The sequence below is a fragment of the Panulirus ornatus genome, chromosome 16 (genome assembly GCF_036320965.1).
Source record: "Panulirus ornatus isolate Po-2019 chromosome 16, ASM3632096v1, whole genome shotgun sequence".
NCBI classification, from domain to species: Eukaryota; Metazoa; Arthropoda; class Malacostraca; order Decapoda; family Palinuridae; genus Panulirus; species Panulirus ornatus.
The window spans coordinates 13309062-13328319 of NC_092239.1; positions in this window are offsets into that span (position 1 = coordinate 13309062).

Consider the following 19258-nt stretch of genomic DNA (forward strand, 5'->3'; position numbering starts at 1 on the left):
CATAGAGATCACTTCTAGGAGACAGAAGGGCGCCTCAAAGGTCACCTGTGGGAGAGATAAGGCATGTCCACCTGCAGAGCACGGTGTGAAGAACCTCTCAGAGGGTGTGTTGATATGCAATAAGTAAAGCGAATTATTAAAAAATGAATGTCAGGTGGCGTAGTTCCGTCTACCTCCAGTATTTACGTGACAAAAAAAAAAAGAATTCTTCACTTAACTCATAACTTATGTTCAAACTTAATGAGTGTCGTCCTTCATCGTATATAAGTGTGGTTCATCCTCGTTTAAAAGTGTAGTACCATCGCTGTATATGAGTGCGCTCCAACGCCTTATATGAGTGCGGTCCACTATTGTATATTATGTGGTCCATTGTCGTTTATAAGCGTGGTCCATCGCCGTATATGAGTGTGGACCATTACCGTATGTAACTGTGGTCTATCGCGCCGTATATGAGTGTGGTCAATCGCTCCGTATACCACCATATCACTCTCTGATCCATGGCCCACCTCGGGCGAGTGCACAGATACCCCCAAGGTGAAATATCATTCAAATTTACTCCACCTAAGGTGACGCCATAACTCAGCTTGACCTACTAGCTGCTTCGCTACACATCTCGTCAGAAACCAAACGTGAACCATGAGCACTGAAGTCGTTGCAGAAGGGAGAAAAGTAAAAACTTTAAGAGCTAATTGTTGCCATGAGAACAACACAACGAGGGTTCTGTATCAAGTTCCACCCACGACCCCATACCTTCCAACGCCCCACCCGATCCACTGCTTACAATGTAAACTCCGCCACAGAGCGCACCGTGACTGAAGACCATTAAAGAATAAGTAAACCCATGTAGTATTCTCTTTGATGATCATTTTTTCCTTTTTTTTTTTTTTTCGACGTTGTGTCAGTAACTACAGAGTGTTCCTGATGACTGTTGAACCAGAAACTGCGTCACTTGCTGTATACAATGCTTCAGGGTTTCGTGTCTCAAGCTGTGTCGTCTCGGGGTGTGAATGGCTACCAAGGGATTATCTGTAGTTCAGCGCAAGGTACACCTGCAGCCTTCGTCAGCATGCGTGGCAGGCCAGTAGAGGAGTGAGGACCTCGTATCTCACTTCTGATCAGGATGGTTTTAAGGCACCCTAAAGTAAGACTTGTCATTGACTCGCCAAGTCCTCTTGAATAAGGGCGTCCCGGTTGGGTCACCAGGAGGCGAACATCGCTTGCCCACACCCCGAAGTCGCTAGACCTCCATTTCTACGCCATCATGATTCACTGTCAAGATCTGAGGTCGTCTTGTCAAAGTGACGCAAGAAATCATAGACTCATGAAAATGGAGAATCGTATTATGCATTTAAACGTCTTCATATCTCCAATAATGACAACAAAAAGCCACTTCATATAAATATCCATCTGATTTTTACCTGAAGATATCTGACAGCATTGACTCTTACTTTCAATCTAAAGCCAGACGTAAATTTTGCTTAAGATTTGTAGAGTCGTGAACTATAAAGTTGTATAAAGTTCTCTAATCTCTCTAGTGGGTTGACGTGAGTGACTCGCGATGGCCTTGAGGCCAAGGCGACGCATCATGAGGTTTCCTCACGGTAGTTATATTCAGCATCGCGAGGAATTTCAGGGGACAGTCAGTAAGGAAGGAGAAGTGTACCTACAGTGACATCGGCGAATGATTTCTCAGGACGGGACAGTGTTCTCTCCGTATGTCTGAGAGGATGAATATCTTACGAGGGGTCTTATGCACATGGGTCTTATGCACACATGGTCCTTATTGACCGTTCATGAGGAATGGTGGTTGAGGCATGCATATATCACGATGACCACTGACGTAGATCGATGAATCATGCATGATACTGTGTGACTGACTTTCCTGAGGTTTTGAGCGATGGCTACACACACTGGATATTTATCACTTGACCGTCCATAGGACCATTATTTTCGAAAGAATCCTAGTGCCACCCAGGACCTGTCTTTTCAAAGGTTTCTTCACCCCAAGGATGCATTATTTCCAGCAGTAGGGTAATGTAGCGTCCCTTGGAGTGAGAAGTTCTTTGACAAGACTGTCACACCGATAAAGCCTCGCCAGAGTGACTTTTCACTAGAGGTGTAACCTCAGGCAGGTAGAGTACGGTAACACCTGATGGTCCATATATATAGGTGGGCTCTATGTAACGTCGCCAGGATTAAAGTTGGTGCTTTGTTTCAATACCTTTTATCAGTTACAGATCACATCCCCTCAAAGTTGCAGATTTTCACTTTCGATTATCAAAGTTACGAAAGTACGACCTCCGACTTCGAACTGGGCCACAGGCGAACTACTTTGCACTGCGGTGTAAACATAATAGCAGCTGTGGTCCGCGACGTTATACCTACAGGTCCCATTATACCGCCATTGTAACAATGTGGAGAGCATTGTCAGCTACATTTACATCGTGATTTACTGTTGTAGTCCCCAAACATGAGTAATAAAAAAAAAAATGGAGAGTAAGCTCTGCCGTAGATAGATAAGAATTAACTTAAAATGAGATTAGATATTTTGAACTGTTTAGATGATGATGAAGGAGCAGTGAACATCTGAATACCATTTGCTTACATTCCACGACGGTAGGAACAGTACCAAGTAATATATACAAGATTAGAGCAGGTGCGTTGAATGTGACGGCATTAAGTGCGCCCAGAACAAGATATATTACTAGCAGCCTCGTAGAGCAAATGGCAAAACTTTGCTCTTTGGACTGACGAAGAAACATAACTTCAGCGAGTGTTAAACACAACGAACATCACAGCCTTTTCAAGCTTGTCGGAAAAGCAATAGTCATTTATCAACAAGTATGATTCCAGGAGAGTCCGCAGTTTCCAGGTCGAAAGGCTGTTGGCTCATGCTATTAATCACCATAAAAGCCATTTATCAGCAGAAGAAAAGAAAGTCATTACAGCAGTTCGAGAGAAATCAAAAGAGACCACGTCCAGTTTTGTAAAATTGATTATGTGGGGTTTCCAGGATAGGGTGGGAGTTGTGGATATGTTCAACATGTTCATATTATTGATGGGTTGAACTGTTGTATTCTGAAGCTCAACAGAGGTAAAACGAATGACGCTTAGAAAGAGAAATGAGTAGAAAATGCAGTTTTGCAGTAGTAGATATTCCTAGGATACAGTTTCCAAAGTCGGAGATGATGCACGGGAAGCAAGGAATAGAATGAGTATTAGATTGAGGAGAGGGAGAGACAGTGAGATGAATTACTGTGTGTAGAGTAGAATCATGGGCCAAAGAGTGAATGGTGTCAGAGGCTGAAAGTAAAGAATCGTTTATAAAGTGAAGAAAAGGTGTTGATCGGATAAGAGGAAGTAGGCGCTTCGATGACTGCTCCAGTAAACCTGCTAAAAATGAAGATGACCGATAGAATACAGAGAGAAGCAGAAAAGCTACAGAAAGTTGAGAAAGCGAAGACTTACGCTTCTCCCTATCACATATTCCGGAGATGTTGGCGGCCATGCCATAAGATTCACCAAAATCTCAGACTGAGGAGGAATTGGTTGAGTCACCCAAGAAGATTACCAGTTAACCTTGCACCGCAAAGGCTGTGTTGGTGACCAGGCCTGCAGAAACCGCTGGATCGAAGTCTTGGGTAACTCGAGGACTGTTTCTTAGAAGCCCTGGGTTACTTACAGAATTATATATATATATATATATATATATATATATATATATATATATATATATATATATATATATATATAATCTTGCTGATCGAGCTTCCTTGGAATCGGAGACGTACCAGGATCAGAACATTCTATATAATCTTACACTTCCTCTGTCTGAATTTCAGGGGTACCAGCCAGACGTTTTCGATTTATATATATTGTTGTCCCACAACCCCTTTCTTGAAAGGGTCTTGGTATTAGTCCATGACTCCTTTTCCATGTGCTCCTGCAGGTCCAAGGCTGCTTCCAGTAGCAAGGAAATTATAAACTCCTTTGGATTGAGACGTTCTTCGATGAGACTACTCCTTTCCGTGAACAGACGATGATACAACCTCGTCGAAGTGCCTTTTTACTCGCGATGTCACCATAAGCGGGCGGGATCCGGTGATATATATGCAGATAAAACCACAGGAGAAATGAAAGTGTAACTGCAAGATCTTTTGTTTATTACATCATCAGCCAAACTGAAAGCAAGGTGAGGTAACTAGTAATATATGCAAGAAAAAGGGTCATACCGTCGAGCTCAAGGGTTGGACCAGCGTACACAAGGGTCGTAACGTCGTGCTCAAGAGGATAACGACCTACAAGACAAACATGAATAGCGTAAGCAATCAAAGGTATCGTTCTTTTTAGCACTGTCGTGTGTGTGTGTGTGTGTGTGTGTCCTCCCGGGGAGCTTCCACCATTACATTCACCTTCCTCACTATGTCTTCCTTCCTTTGTGTTGCTACTTTCTTATCATATATGGGATCATTAGTACGATCCATGAGACCCCGATGCTTGAGGCATTGCACGCAGAGACTGAACATAAAATATTGAATCCTTTTCTGTAATGAAAAGGTAACACCTTCTTGTTTAGACCTAACTTATTACGTTCTCAAATAACAGCAAAAGTAGACCCTACCATCAGTTGCTCTTGCCGACACACGATTATTATGGGGTGTCAGGTTTCAGGGGCGTAAAATGTCGGATGTTTAAAGTAACAGGGGTGTAAAATGTCGGGTAGTCAGTAGGTGTAAGATGGATGTTAGGAGTGTAAGAGGGTCGGGTGCTCGGGGTTTAAGATGTCGGGTGTCAGGACTGTAATGAGACTTCGGGTGTCAGTATTACAGGATGCTGATTCTAAAGGTTTGTTTTCACGATCCATTAGTAGCTTGGCTGGCTACATTCTAGAGGCCTCTTGGTCATCAGTACACTTGTGTGTCATCTGTTCCTCCTCGCTGTCTCTCTTCAAGCTTGGACAGGTCAGAAGTTTAACATGGCAGTACACACACACACACACACACACACACACACACACACACACACACACACACACACACGGGCACCCATCTTAATCCAAAGCTCTTTTGTGTTTATTTAACTAGTTACCATTATAACCTAATTATGTGATTCTTCAGCTGTATATTTTCAGTTGAACTGCAGCCTGAATTCAATAAAATGTTTTTATTTTATATATCAATTCATGTATCATCATTATTATTTGTGTGTGTGTGTGTGTGTGTGTGTGTCATTTTCTAAAAAGAACTCGAGGAACATGAGTGAAAGGCGTTCAAAAAATGCATCTAGACCAGCAAAATGAAGGCGCTTTTTAAGAATACGTAACTCGTATAACGAAATTCCCAGCAGTTGAGGTGAGCCTTGGAGATCAGTGTGAGACATGTAGGGTTGTGAGGTACGTAGGGAAGTGAGTGAGCTGGTTGGAGCATTACGGAGAGGGACTTCTAAAACTCGTGGGGCCGTGTCTTGTGCCTGTGTGTGTCATTACTTACTTGTACCGTAAAGGGGGTGGGGGGAGTTTTACACTCGTGGCGCCCCATGGATTGAGTTATCACTACCATCTTGCAGAAGACAAGAATACCCACAGATCATCATATCAGAGAGATTGAAAAGGAGGTAAATTATTTATTGAACATCAAATTTGATTTCAAGCACACGGACATGGAGGTGTTCCCAAAAGGTAGGATGTGTTCGACCCCAGACTAGAATATGCACCATTATTCTGCTCAGCCCATTTGAAAAGACACACTGATCTGCCGGAGAATGTTCAGAGGATGGCTGCTAACAAAGGCTGTACCAGAAGTTAGGGCGGTGAGCCACAAGGAGAAGCTATCAGCCTGGAACTATTCACGCTGGAGGTAGGATGGAGAAAATGGGAAGCAGACATGATACCAATGTATGAGATTCTTTGTGGGTATGATGAAGTGAAATATCGAGCATTTCTTCAAAGCGGACTTTGCCAGGTCAACGAGAGGAGACAACAACAAGAAACATATTGAAAAATATATTGCAAAAAAAAAAGGAATATTTATTTCAGCAGATCTGCTGCAAATACAAGGAACCTGGTTCAAAGAAACCCCTTTGAATACAGACAGCATGAATAAGTTCACAAATATCATACAAACGAAAGTTGAATAGGTGGGAACTCGAGAGTGTAGAACTCCCTCCTTGTAGTCCACAAGCAGGTAGAGATCTTTACAGAACAAATAATACTTTTTCATCTATCAACGCAGCAATTATCTAGGCATAATGGATAAGGATATAATGTTTCCTTAGAGAAACGGTTAGATTCTTCCTCACAAAAACGAAGTCGAACGTGAGACACATTCACTCACCAACTCTGGCCATTCTAAAATTCACCTGAGCCACCGCGCGTGAGCGGATTGTGGACGGAGCAAACACACAACACTCCGTCTTGAGATGCTGGAGGGGAAAAAAAAAAAAAAGAGATTTTGAGTGTCTGAACCAAACGCGATGCGCTATTGACGAATCCACCCGTGACGTCAGTGAGACCAGACTTTTTGAAATATTTATTGAGAGACGTCAGGGTCCACAACGCTGGACAGAGCGGCAGGATTTGTGGCCAGTATGCATATATACATTACACAACAACTCCACAAAAGAGAAGAGTAAAGTTTTCGATTTTCCTTTCAATTTTTCTTGCACTTGACATACATTCCGCGGGCCCTGAGCAATATAACTAACCTGCATGATAAACTGCCATTCAGAAATAGATTGGAAGATGACAGTGGTGTAATGGCAGGACGATATCATCCTCGATAACATCAAAAGATAAGAAGAGAAACTGACAAAGACGCAATGTGAGGTGGAATATCATAGTCTCGCATAGTCTCAGGCTTGGAGTGGTTGGTGCGAATAAAATTGTTTTCTTAATGACAAAATTGTTCATTGGACGTTCCATTTAAAGTTGTTTATCATTGCACATGGGTCTGGAGATTATGTCCATTTACGAATGAGATATCCCACAGCAGACAAATCGATTTCGTGTTACGCTTCAGTCCGTAAATGACAAATTGCATTCTCTTTTTCTTTTTTTGAATAGCAGAGCAGGACTTGATCCTTAAACTGATAGCCATAACACGTGTAGAAATTCTTATTATTAGAATGTTATATAGCTTATCAGAAGTTGAGTTCATGAGCTGGCTTTAATACTCTGACAGATTATCACACGTTAGGTAAGTATACACCTGGTTATTGACCTACAATCAGTGCTCCCGGCGAACGCGGAAGGCAACTTTCCTTCGCAAACTAGGCAATGCAAGGAAGATATGGTCCAGGGATTATCTGTACAAAGCTTTGAGCAGACCCTGAAGGCAAAGTCAGCTGAGATTAATTTGGAGAAGCCATGAACAATGCATTAATGGTGTGCTTGAGGGTTAGGTGTGTTCTACAACATCTGCGGTTTTACCTCAATCATTAGAAAACGATTCGGTGGTGGAGGTTTTCGCAGCCTTGCTGGCGAAGCAGGAGTGATTGCAGAGGGTTCCATCAACAGGGTTCGAGAGGGCAACCATGTATGAAGGCCTTCTGTGAATCTCTTAGAAGCAATTTGAACTGTGTATCGAACAACACCAGGAGCTCTCGAGTTACTGGCGCAAGTTAAAGTGAGGTAAATAGCGCATCAGATGATGAGTTCATTTGCTAGACCAGACAGATGTAGCTTGTGTTCAGGTTTTCAACGTATTAGATGAGTTTCACAATGAGTTAAGAAAAGAAAGAGGGATCTCTCGTTGCCTTCAGGTTCTCGTATGTAGAAGTGGTTGGGACCCCTACTGGCTCTGGTTCGAAGGGAAGGGGGTTCTTCGTTTGCCCGCTGTACAGCAACTGATCCTGTGGTATTTCACATGCGACAAACAATACTTACGTTCGATAATCGTCTTGTGTATCATGCCAAGATGACAAGGACATCGGAGGATTATCGTTTCACCCTTAAACAAATGTTAGATGTTGGGTTAATCCCTTTCATTTCAGTGGTGCTGATCCCATGAGCATCTCCTCAGGTGTAGTTGATCCCCATTACGTAACAAGTGACCCGATAATAGCAAAAGATCTGTGATGACATACAGTATATCGAGTGTTTGTGGATAGAAAACTGAAAAAAAAAACGAACAAAAAAGGTCTTCCTTCGAACAACTTACAAAGGTAAAATTAAGTACTTCCAGTAATATTCAAATAAAAGCAGAAACTCTGAGTACAAACTAGAGATCTGTCTTCAAGACAAGACTTCAGTCTATCCCTTCGTATGGATTTGATAGCTACAAGCTGGAGGACGGACATGGAACAGGTATTACAAGTATCACAACATCCACGCGACCCTTTCCCTTCATCCACTCGGCCCTGTGACTGCATTGTGAAAAAGAGATTTAAGTAAAATAGCTTTGCCAAGGCATCTGCAGAAAGGAATGTCACTTCCATTTGCAAGTAACATTGATGGACTGCTGGAGTGGCTCTTGTACAAAACCTTCTGGAGATATCTCACATGCAGATGGTGTAGATCAGTCGGTTCGCAGTCAGTCGTCCGTAGGCAACCAGGCCACAGAGGGTAGTCATAGGCCAACAGGTCACGCTCGGTCATCCGCAGGGCACCAGGTCACGAAGGTCATCCTATACCAGGATATTTACAGATTACCAGAACATACATACATACATACTCGTACGTACACACACTATATATATATATTTTTTTTTTCTTTGTCGCTGTCTCCCGCGTTTGCGAGGTAGCGCAAGGAAACAGACGAAAGAAATGGCCCAACCCACCCCCATACACATGTATATACATACGTCCACACACGCAAAATACACATACCTACACAGCTTTCCATGGTTTACCCCAGACGCTTCACATGCCCCGATTCAATCCACTGACAGCACGTCAACCCCGGTATACCACATCGCTCCAATTCACTCTATTCCTTGCCCTCCTTTCACCCTCCTGCATGTTCAGGCCCCGATCACACAAAATCTTTTTCACTCCATCTTTCCACCTCCAATTTGGTCTCCCTCTTCTCCTCGTTCCCTCCACCTCCGACACATATATTCTCTTGGTCAATCTTTCCTCACTCATTCTCTCCATGTGCCCGAACCATTTCAAAACACCCTCTTCTGCTCTCTCAACCACGCTCTTTAGGCACTGTCTGCCTTTATTCATTCCATCGCCACCTCGCCACACATGGAATTCCATCCCCCTCCCCCCTCATGTGTGCGAGGTAGCACTAGGAAAAGACAACAAAGGCCCCATTCGTTCACACTCAGTCTCTAGCTGTCATGCAATAATGCCCGAAACCACAGCTCCCTTTACACATCCAGGCCCCACAGAACTTTCCATGGTTTACCCCAGACGCTTCACATGCCGTGATTCAATCCATTGACAGCACGTCAACCCCGGTATACCACATCGATCCAATTCACTCTATTCCTTGCCCGCCTTTCACCCTCCTGCATGTTCAGGCCCCGATCACACAAAATCTTTTTCACTCCATCTTTCCACCTCCAAATTGGTCTCCCACTTCTCCTCGTTCCCTCCACCTCCGACACATATATCCTCTTGGTCAATCTTTCCTCACTCATTCTCTCCATGTGCCCAAACCATTTCAAAGCACCCTCTTCTGCTCTCTCAACCACGCTCTTTTTATTTCCACACATCTCTCTTACCCTTACGTTACTTACTCAATCAAACCACCTCACACCACACATTGTCCTCAAACATCTCATTTCCAGCACATCCATCCTCCTGCGCACAACTCTATCCATAGCCCACGCCTCGCAACCATACAACATTGTTGGAACCACTATTCCTTCAAACATACCCATTTTTGCTTTCCGAGATAATGTTCTCGACTTCCACTCATTCTTCAAGGCTTCCAGAATTTTCGCCCCCTCCCCCACCCTATAATCCACTTCCGCTTCCATGGTTCCATCCGCTGCCAGATTCACTCTCAGATATCTAAAACACTTTACTTCCTCCAGTTTTTCTCCATTCAAACTTACCTCCCAATTGACTTGACCCTCAACCCTACTGTACCTAATAACCTTGCTCTTATTCACATTTATATATATATATATATATATATATATATATATATATATATATATATATATATATATACATTGGAAAGGATCACAATTTTGCGCGTGATCAAGTATATTCCTAAGAATCCACTGGGAAAATGAAACACGATAAGTTCCCTAGTGCACAACAGGCACTTGACATACAACGAAGAGACGTAGCTAGGACGCCATTTGGTAAACACGCGATTGTCCAAGACAGACGTCTTATATATATATATATATATATATATATATATATATATATATATATATATATATATATATATAAACTGGGTTAGATCCTAACTGCGGCTGAGTTAGGTAAGAAAATTCCTGGGATCAAGACTGTGACACAATAACGACGTCGCATCTGAATCGATGAGAACTTTAACAAAACATTCAAGTGTAAATCGAAGTTCAGAAGGTTGACAACAGAGTTCTCTCCTCTTGGATCCGAGTAGACGAGTAGACGTGAGGTAGTTATGGGTAAGTAGATGTGTGGTAGTTGTTGGTGAGTTGAATAACGTTTTAGTTGCCATCTTGACGTATATATAAATAGGAATCCTTTTAGACCTTGAAAGAGAATTCTGGTCATATTTTACAGTCAAAGCTCAATGATTTAGAAAAAAAAAAATGAACAAGGAAGCGTTCAAGCTGACATTCGGAATTCCAGTTAAAAAAAAATAATAAAATGATTTCTAGTTGCTACTGATGGAATACAAAAACAGTTATAAATAAACCAAGACACACGAGTGATGCATGCAGTGACTGATAGATGCATTTTTGAGCCTGGTTTGCGGGATGAATAGCTGATGAGAGAAATCGGAATCGGACATTCTTGTTCTGAGTGCAAACAGTGATGCGGCGCCGTAATGACTTAGTATTGCTCAAGTTCGAACCTTGACACCCATCTTCCCTGTTCTGTAGTATCGTACTGCTGAACATATATGCGAAGGACATGGAAAAGACGGGCATGAAAGGGGCAACTGAACTGTGTACTAGCATCTCTTAATCAGTAGACTAGCCTTATCTCTGAATAAATATATAAGATAAACATAAAAGAATTTTTTTTTTCAGGCAGCCATCCTACTGAAAATGCGCAACTGGGGTATGAGAGATGTAACAGTAATAGTAACTAGTTCACTAAACATAAGAGAGATTGAGATCAAGTTAGGGCTGGATGTCTGCACATCCACAAAGTCGCGGTGGCAGATATACAGAAAGGTTCACTGAGTAATACACTGTGTTTGGTCACTCTGCACGTATTCATAATTAGTTGAAGATTAAGTAATGAATAGTTATATATATATATATATATATATATATATATATATATATATATATATATATATATATATATATATATATATATATATATGATATACGCAACAATCACCACTGGAAAGAGGAAGTAAAAACAGTGAGTACTTTCGTTTATTACATCCTCAAACAAAGTGGAGGAGATACAGGTGTTGAGGTCCTTAAAAGCACAGAGGTAGCAGTGAGGAGGGGCTTCATAATCTCCGTGGAATGCAGGAGGGCACCAATTATATGACCTGGCATACCACATTGCCAAAGAGAAAGCTGAGCTGTTTACTTGCTCAGTTATGCACTTGTTCATGGATTGTGCATGCCGTTCACAACGGTAGGTACGTATAGGACTGTTCTTATATCTCCCTGTACGAGCTGTGATTGGTTCAGGTCGATTGTGTCATCAGCTGCCAAGTTTGTATGTATCTATGTACACTCGTGTATCATTGCCTCCGTTAGTCATGTGTCACACCTTGATAAGATTCCACAGCGATGTCACATCCGTGTCCATAAATGTAACTTTGATTACCTCGCAGCAGCAAGTTACCTGTTATTGTGTCACATAGTAACATAGCATGGATAACCGTTACCACAACGTGTCAAGGCCCGCATAACCACAATGTCAGACCAACAAGGTCGGCACAAAGTCTCTCTCCTTTGCAGGGAAATGACAACACATCTCGACGTTGGTCTCCGTGGTCAGCACATTCTTGGATCCTTGTATAAAACATTATTTTTTCGGCGTTAAAGACTGAATTTCATGAAATTAATCTTTGATAAGTTATTCTTTTCTCTGGTCCTCAACGTTCGTTGGCTGCAGATTAGGAATCACTCCACAATATCCCAAAGTGAACAAATGTTTGTTGTCAAGTCTGGGGCTTCGTCGAGGTGGCGTCCATATCATACATCCCAGACTTTCGTCCAATCCATCGTGGTTCGTGCCACAGCACCTGTGTGTGTAGAGTCTCGAAACCTGTATCCTGCAGCCTGATGGTGCATCGGCACGTCATACTATCGCAGTTCGAAGATATCTTAATAATATATTTAAGAGACGGCGGATTGGACGAGGATCTGATATTATAGTGTTGCCTTGAAGCCTCAGAATTAACAGCAGACGATAACTCCATATTGGAGGGCGCTGTGAAAGAAGAGATTCTCCATCAGCGATAAGGAATGCTCAGGACCTTGAGATAGCCTTTGAATAATGCTTTATGAAATTTATCCTTTAACACTGAAGACAATGCGTAAGAGAACACTTGCCACGTACCGACCTATGTCTTAAGTATGCGAAGCCTAGTCAATGAAGTGCTTTAATTTCAATGCAGAGGTCCTTTGTGTCCCGTCCCCCCCATCTTGTAGATACTGATGAGTAGAGATATTGTCTCACTAATCCTCCAGCTTCACCATAAGTGTTCCTAATGTGTGAGAAACCAGCGGTGAAGTCTCATTCTATAACTCACGGTGGTGTTGACCAAGTAAACATATTTGCGGTGCTCCTTGATGCGGCTGAGTGGGATGAACAGAATTGTGTATAAATATGATATATTCATGGGCAACAGACTTTTGAAAGTTGTTGTTCTTGGGAAAGCGGACGTAGATATAATATTTATTTCAAGTGATAACTAAAGTTTGATAAAAAAAAAAAAAAAAAGAATAATGCCGTCTATCTAATCTCAGTTTTATCGAAATGACACAGATGCGCTGCCAACTTGTCACGGTGTAGCGCTACGCTGCCATACACTCTGCCTCACAACCAGTTCCAGTTGTTCGTTCTACTCCACATGGAAAGAAAAGGAAGAAATACCCACCACTCCAGGGTCAAAAATGGCTTATCTAGACTTTCCAATACTAACTGTTCCTTAAACTCTAGAATTTGTTGCACTTTCCGTCGTGGCCGTCCATAAACACTACCACAATCATTTCGAACCCAGACAAAAAGGAAGAAAGGTTAGAAATGTACATGCATGAAGTGATGGCAGGCCACTTTAGACGTACTGATGCTACAATCAAACACTTGAGAAAAGGTGTAGTAGAGCTGAACTCCGAATGATGTTCCGTTTCTGTGAATACCTCAGCCTTTCCTAATCTTGTCTGATTATTTTTTGACTTATAATCTCGACGTTTATCTGTATCTCATTCTCCTTTTATTTCTCGTTCGCCTTTTCTCTTCTTTTTTATGTTTTATGAATGTGAGTTACGTAAAGGAAATGGTTGTTTTTATTTCTAAGTGACCAGAGTGTGCACACGTGCGTGCAGCATCAAAATGAGGATGTGTGTTGAAGTGTGTTTATGGCTGTTATGTATCAGTTTCAAGTGCCTTCCTAGACTTTGAAAACGATGGTATTCCGCGCGTCTTACGTTTAAAGATGCAACGGATTTATGTTCAATTTCGAACAAGTGACCGTTCCAGCCTTGGGTAATGTTACCTAAGATAGAATAAGAAAGCGAGGAGGACTTGTCGTGTCTGTGATTTGGTTGTGCTTCTCTTCTCATGTCCGTACCGCCGCTTTGACACCTGGTGGTGGGTGTGTTCGCTTGTTGTTGGATGATGTAGGAACAAGGTCTCTCTGGAGCTTATGGCTCGATCTGAGCTCAGATATTGAAACTTCTGTACAGTATCACACCCGCTGGTGTGTACGGACCATCCTTCTTATGTTTATGCCATTCAAAATACCTCATCTGTGTTGACATGGGGTATCAAAACAGTGTTTGGTATACTGTAAGATAAGAAAATATTTGAGGAGATTATTCTACCATAGTGCTGTCACCAAGTCGGTCTCCCAACCATCAAGATATATCTTAAATATACCAAAAAGGATGAGTAGTGCAGTGTCTACCACCTCAGCTACAGACAAATTCACTCTCACTCATATTCCAGATAAACTCTCGCCTTCACTCATGCTCCAGAGTGACCTACTCTGGAGCCAATGATAGATAACTTCACTATCACTCATATTCTGAATAGAGTCTCACTTTCAAACCACCTCCAGCGCGATTATTGTGGAATCAATGATCGACGAGATGAGACGGTTTTACACTTAGTCACGGCAGAGATAGTCAACTGTTCGAACATTTATATCCCAGGAAGAATAGTGTCTGTGCACGTCAGTGGACTATTATAGTCCCGACGTCGATAGAAAACTTCCGTGATACCTCTCTAGTCTACTGTATCATATAATTCGATCGTACTTTGAAAACAACACCGTCCCATTTGGCGCGACAGAATCACAACATCTTTGGCGTTTATCACCTGCCTAACCGTATCTTCTGGTGATGCAGAAAGAGGGACTGTGTTATGTGTCACAGACCACTTTACTCCATCAGGGAATCGCCAGGTGTCGGACACATGGAAGGGTATGTATCTTGCTATTAGGTGTATGAAATTTTTTTTTTATGTTAGCTGAAACGGCACGGGTAACCGCCATTTCATTTCATTACAGCTCTGTCCGTTTTCACATCCCTTATCCGTCCAAAAGATAAGATTGTATATGTGGGTCGATAAGACAGACTTTTATCATAAACGGCAGCTGCTAATCACTGACATCACCCCTCATTTTGACCAGTTGATTTCTACGAAAATGGAGACGATCAATCTACTCTTAAGGCGATGTACGCAAACGCTGGTGTTGTCGGACCTCCACCTACGTGTGGTCAAGCCTCGTGTGAGAAACACCTTCGGCGAGGTGGACAGTGGAGAGAGGAAGAAATTTAGTCTCGTCAAGGAACCTTCTCGCCCCGAAGGAATCCATCATTTCCCAGCTCCTGCGTGGAGCGCAGTCTCGAAGCTGTAGGAATTCTATGAAAGACGTCTTGAGGTAGATGATAATGAGAGATAATCGCAAATACTTTGTGATAAGTTTCACATGTTACCCTCTCTTGAGTAGACACCACGACCCTTGAGCACGACGGCAAGGAACCTGAAGCACGGAGGTAGAGCCTTTGGTCACGATGGCCTGGATTTGGACCTGATGCATCAAGGGTCACGTCAAAGGCCCAGCCGTCATAGCCTAGAATCGTACCGTCGTGCTCAAGGGTCGTACTGTCGTGCTCAAGGGTCGTACCGTCGTGCTCAAGGGTCGTACTGTCGTGCTCAAGGGTCGTACTGTCGTGCTCAAGGGTCGTACCGTCGTGCTCAAGGGTCGTACCGTCGTGCTCAAGGGTCGTACCGTCGTGCTCAAGGGTCGTACCGTCGTGCTCAAGGGTCGTACCGTCGTGCTCAAGGGTCGTGGAGTAATCTTGTGCCTGTCTTAATGTTTATGATGGCTGTCACAGGAATATTGGCTCATAACCTTCTGTCTATCTGTCTGTCTCTCTGTCTGTAACTCTGTGATTACAGTCTGTGTGTCGCGGAAAGAGAATTTTACACCTGTATTGCCCAATCTCTTAACCTTGTATATGTATATCATGTGTTTACTCCTGTGTATGCAAACACACACACACACACACACACACACACACACACACACACACACACACACACACACACACACACGCCTAAGTCAAGCCTGTTCTGTCTTTCTGTCTGATAACGAGGTAATGTCTCTTCCATTGGTAATGGCTATTGTGCTTCTAGGATGATATATATGTCCTATGTCCTATGCTAGAGTCGTTGTGTTAGTGCTAGAATGACTATGTTAGTTACTAGGTGGTTGTGTTAGTGCTATGTTCAAAATATAGTGTCTGTCTGGGTTTAATGGTGCTTCGACAGTGTTAGTGGTATAAGTCCTGCTCCTTTTTGAGGTCTGATGGCTACTTTGATAGTTAGTAAGTGATCTTATGCGAGCGGTGTAGCGGCTCTGTTGCTTATACATAGCAGCCGTGTTAGTAGTATGGTATCTATGCTGGTGGTATGTGTCGGTGGTATTGTGAACACGCTAATGACTATAATGGCTATAATAATGGCGTATGAACTTCTTGTTTTTTTTAGGCTATTTCTCTCCGCTATAGTGACTATGTTATAGAGGTACAGTGGCCTGTTTGTGGTAGTACAGGAACTGTAATAATCATACAGGGACTCACGCGTGTTATAAAGGTTTCACAATGGCTCATCTCTCTACTTTAGCAGGATTTCACAATATGCCAGAATACGTGAAGCGTAAATCTGGACGGTTCAAAAGTCGATCATTACCAGGTCTCTGAAATTTCTCGTCATGGCTCGATTGCTTCCCACGCGAATTTTCCATTTTCCTCAAATATTAATTGAAAATGGATCATAACACACACACACACACACACACACACACACACACACACACACACACACACGCCTTGCAGGCTCGTGAACCACAAGAGTTTGTGATGTGGATAGACAGAGGGGGCAACGTTCGTGTTATTATCAACACAATTGTCGTACCTCTTCATAACGGAGCCAATATCATGATTGACCTCTAGTGTCTCTGAGACTCCAGCCTCAAAATAGCAGATTCTGTTTCGAGTAGGGAACCACCGTGTTTACGCTTCCTTATTTTCCCCGCTGGCAGTTGAGATGGAGGGAGAGGTGGGGTGGGAAAGTGACATCAGTTTTACTATCCTCTTTTTTCACCCACAGCTGAAGATTACGACTGGAGACAAACTCGTCATGAACCCTCTGGTTCCCTGTTATGGGCTCTTACACCATGACACTAACAGAGCCTTCAAATATCTCTGTTAGGTGTTACTGTTACACATTCCTCTGTTGGTGAATGGATATGATCGAATAAGACCTATTTTGATATCATCAGGGTCGGTGGTACTAGTGACCCTTAGAGCAGGAGAGTATGATTCTTGGGTATGATAGCGAGACCTTTGAGCCTAATCCTGAAAAGTCAATAGACCATAGACCCTTGCTTGCTACGAAAATAAATGATAAACCTCCAACGTTTAGTTGCTTGTTCAATATATCAACTGCTCATTGTATATAATTTCCATTTTCATCTTAGCCAACCACCACAGTGACATGCTACTTGCACAGAACAACGATTCGCTCAGGGGTAAGACTTCGATCATTGAGATCGCCAGACTTAGAGCTGTACACCACACCACTGTTAGATCCACATACTGTGGCCCCGACAAGACCCATTGCGTAACTGACTCGGGCGCAGCTGTGCTTGACTGTCTCGGTAACAGGTACCTACAAGAGGGAGGAAAAGAATAGGGGACATGAAAGAGTGAGGAAAAGAGAGAGATCAACTTTTCGGTTCTAGAGACACAGTAGCAAGATTAAGTAATGCATTCTTCATACATCTCTGATGTGTAGTGTTGAAAACCCATCCCCGTCTGGATCAAGTTAGAACCTCAAAGCCGAAGATTCAACCTCCTCAATAGAAGATCTTTTAATCAGAAGGCTTAGCCTCCAACATGAGAACCCTGTAGAAGTGTCCTATCATATACGTTTGACTTTCCACTCATTTCCTTTTGATTGACCTACAACCGGGTATGGTCATCGCATCAGTAGCTAATCAAAGAATGGGTCAATGGGTCACTTTATAGAGAGCCTTGGCGTAGCTGTGAACCTCACCGTTGCAATTGGTATTCATCCAGCGTCCGGCCCAGCACACGCCCAACCATCGACGCTTATGGCTGAAGGTTCATGAACTGCTCTCGGCAAATCTTAATTTAGACAGGAAAAGGAATGATAATGATATTTGTATCAAACACATGTTATTGAGGACATACAAGATACGTTGTTATCTTTGTTGATCATAACGGTCTTCATGAGTCGTACTTGCGTCAATTCATTTGTTCATACCACTCACTGCATGAGAGAAATATCGTGGTTCAGCTCAGATGAGGAAAAGATCAGTGGATGAGATTCAAGAAACGCTCGCATGAGGAACGCAAAGACTGGGTGAGTTTAGCGAAGATAATGGTCTTCCACGGCCGAAGAACTGTTAGATTAAGGGGGGGATCGTGTAAGGAGTAAGCAAGATTCATGGATACATCTATTGTACGTCCACAACCTCCTCCACTTCATCCTCTCGTAAAGTGATTTCAACGTTGGTTCCCCCGACACACATACACTAAGAGACGAGACTCGTTTACAATACACGTGTTTAGTTCTTTTCAAGTTGATGTTATAGAGGAAATATAGTCCGACGGGGTACTGAACAAAATCACACGACAGGTTTGGAATACACTCTTCTCGTTATCAGATTACAGAGATAACTATCACAAGCGTTGCCTGTGTGCGAGACGCCTGCGGACTGAGTCTTTCTCAGACTTTGCTCGATGTTCTTTGCTGAGTCTGAAGTATGATGAATAGTGTGAAGAGGGTTGCATGAAGCCTTGTGTGGGGGGAGTGATCATTGTGAACATGATATAAAGAATATTTTGACACATTCATCTAAATTCCTCTTTTTCCGGTAGAATATATATATATATATATATATATATATATATATATATATATATATATATATATATTACTCTAGATGATGGATCTAGAGAAAGCATATGATATGGTTGATAGAGATGCCTTGTCAATGGTGTTAGGGATATACATATATATATATATATATATATATATATATATATATATATATATATATATATATATATAGTGCGGGAGAAAGGTTGCTAGCAGCAGTGAGTTTTAATCTAGGGTGTGTGAATACCAGTGGGAAGAGAGGAGTGTGAGTAGTACTAAGTCAAAGATGGTATGCGGCAGGGGTGAGTAATGTTACCCTGACAGTATAATGTGTTTATAGGTAGGGACGGGTTAGTGAGGGAAGTAAATGTGGAAATCTTAGAGAAAAAGGCGAGTATGTAGTCTGTGGGGGATGAGAGGGCGTGGGAATTAAGTCAGATGTTGTTTGCTGATGACACAGCACTGGTGGTAGTTTCGAGTGAGAAACTGCGGATGTTAGAGACTGAATCTGGAAGTGTGTGAGAAATGAGAAAGTTA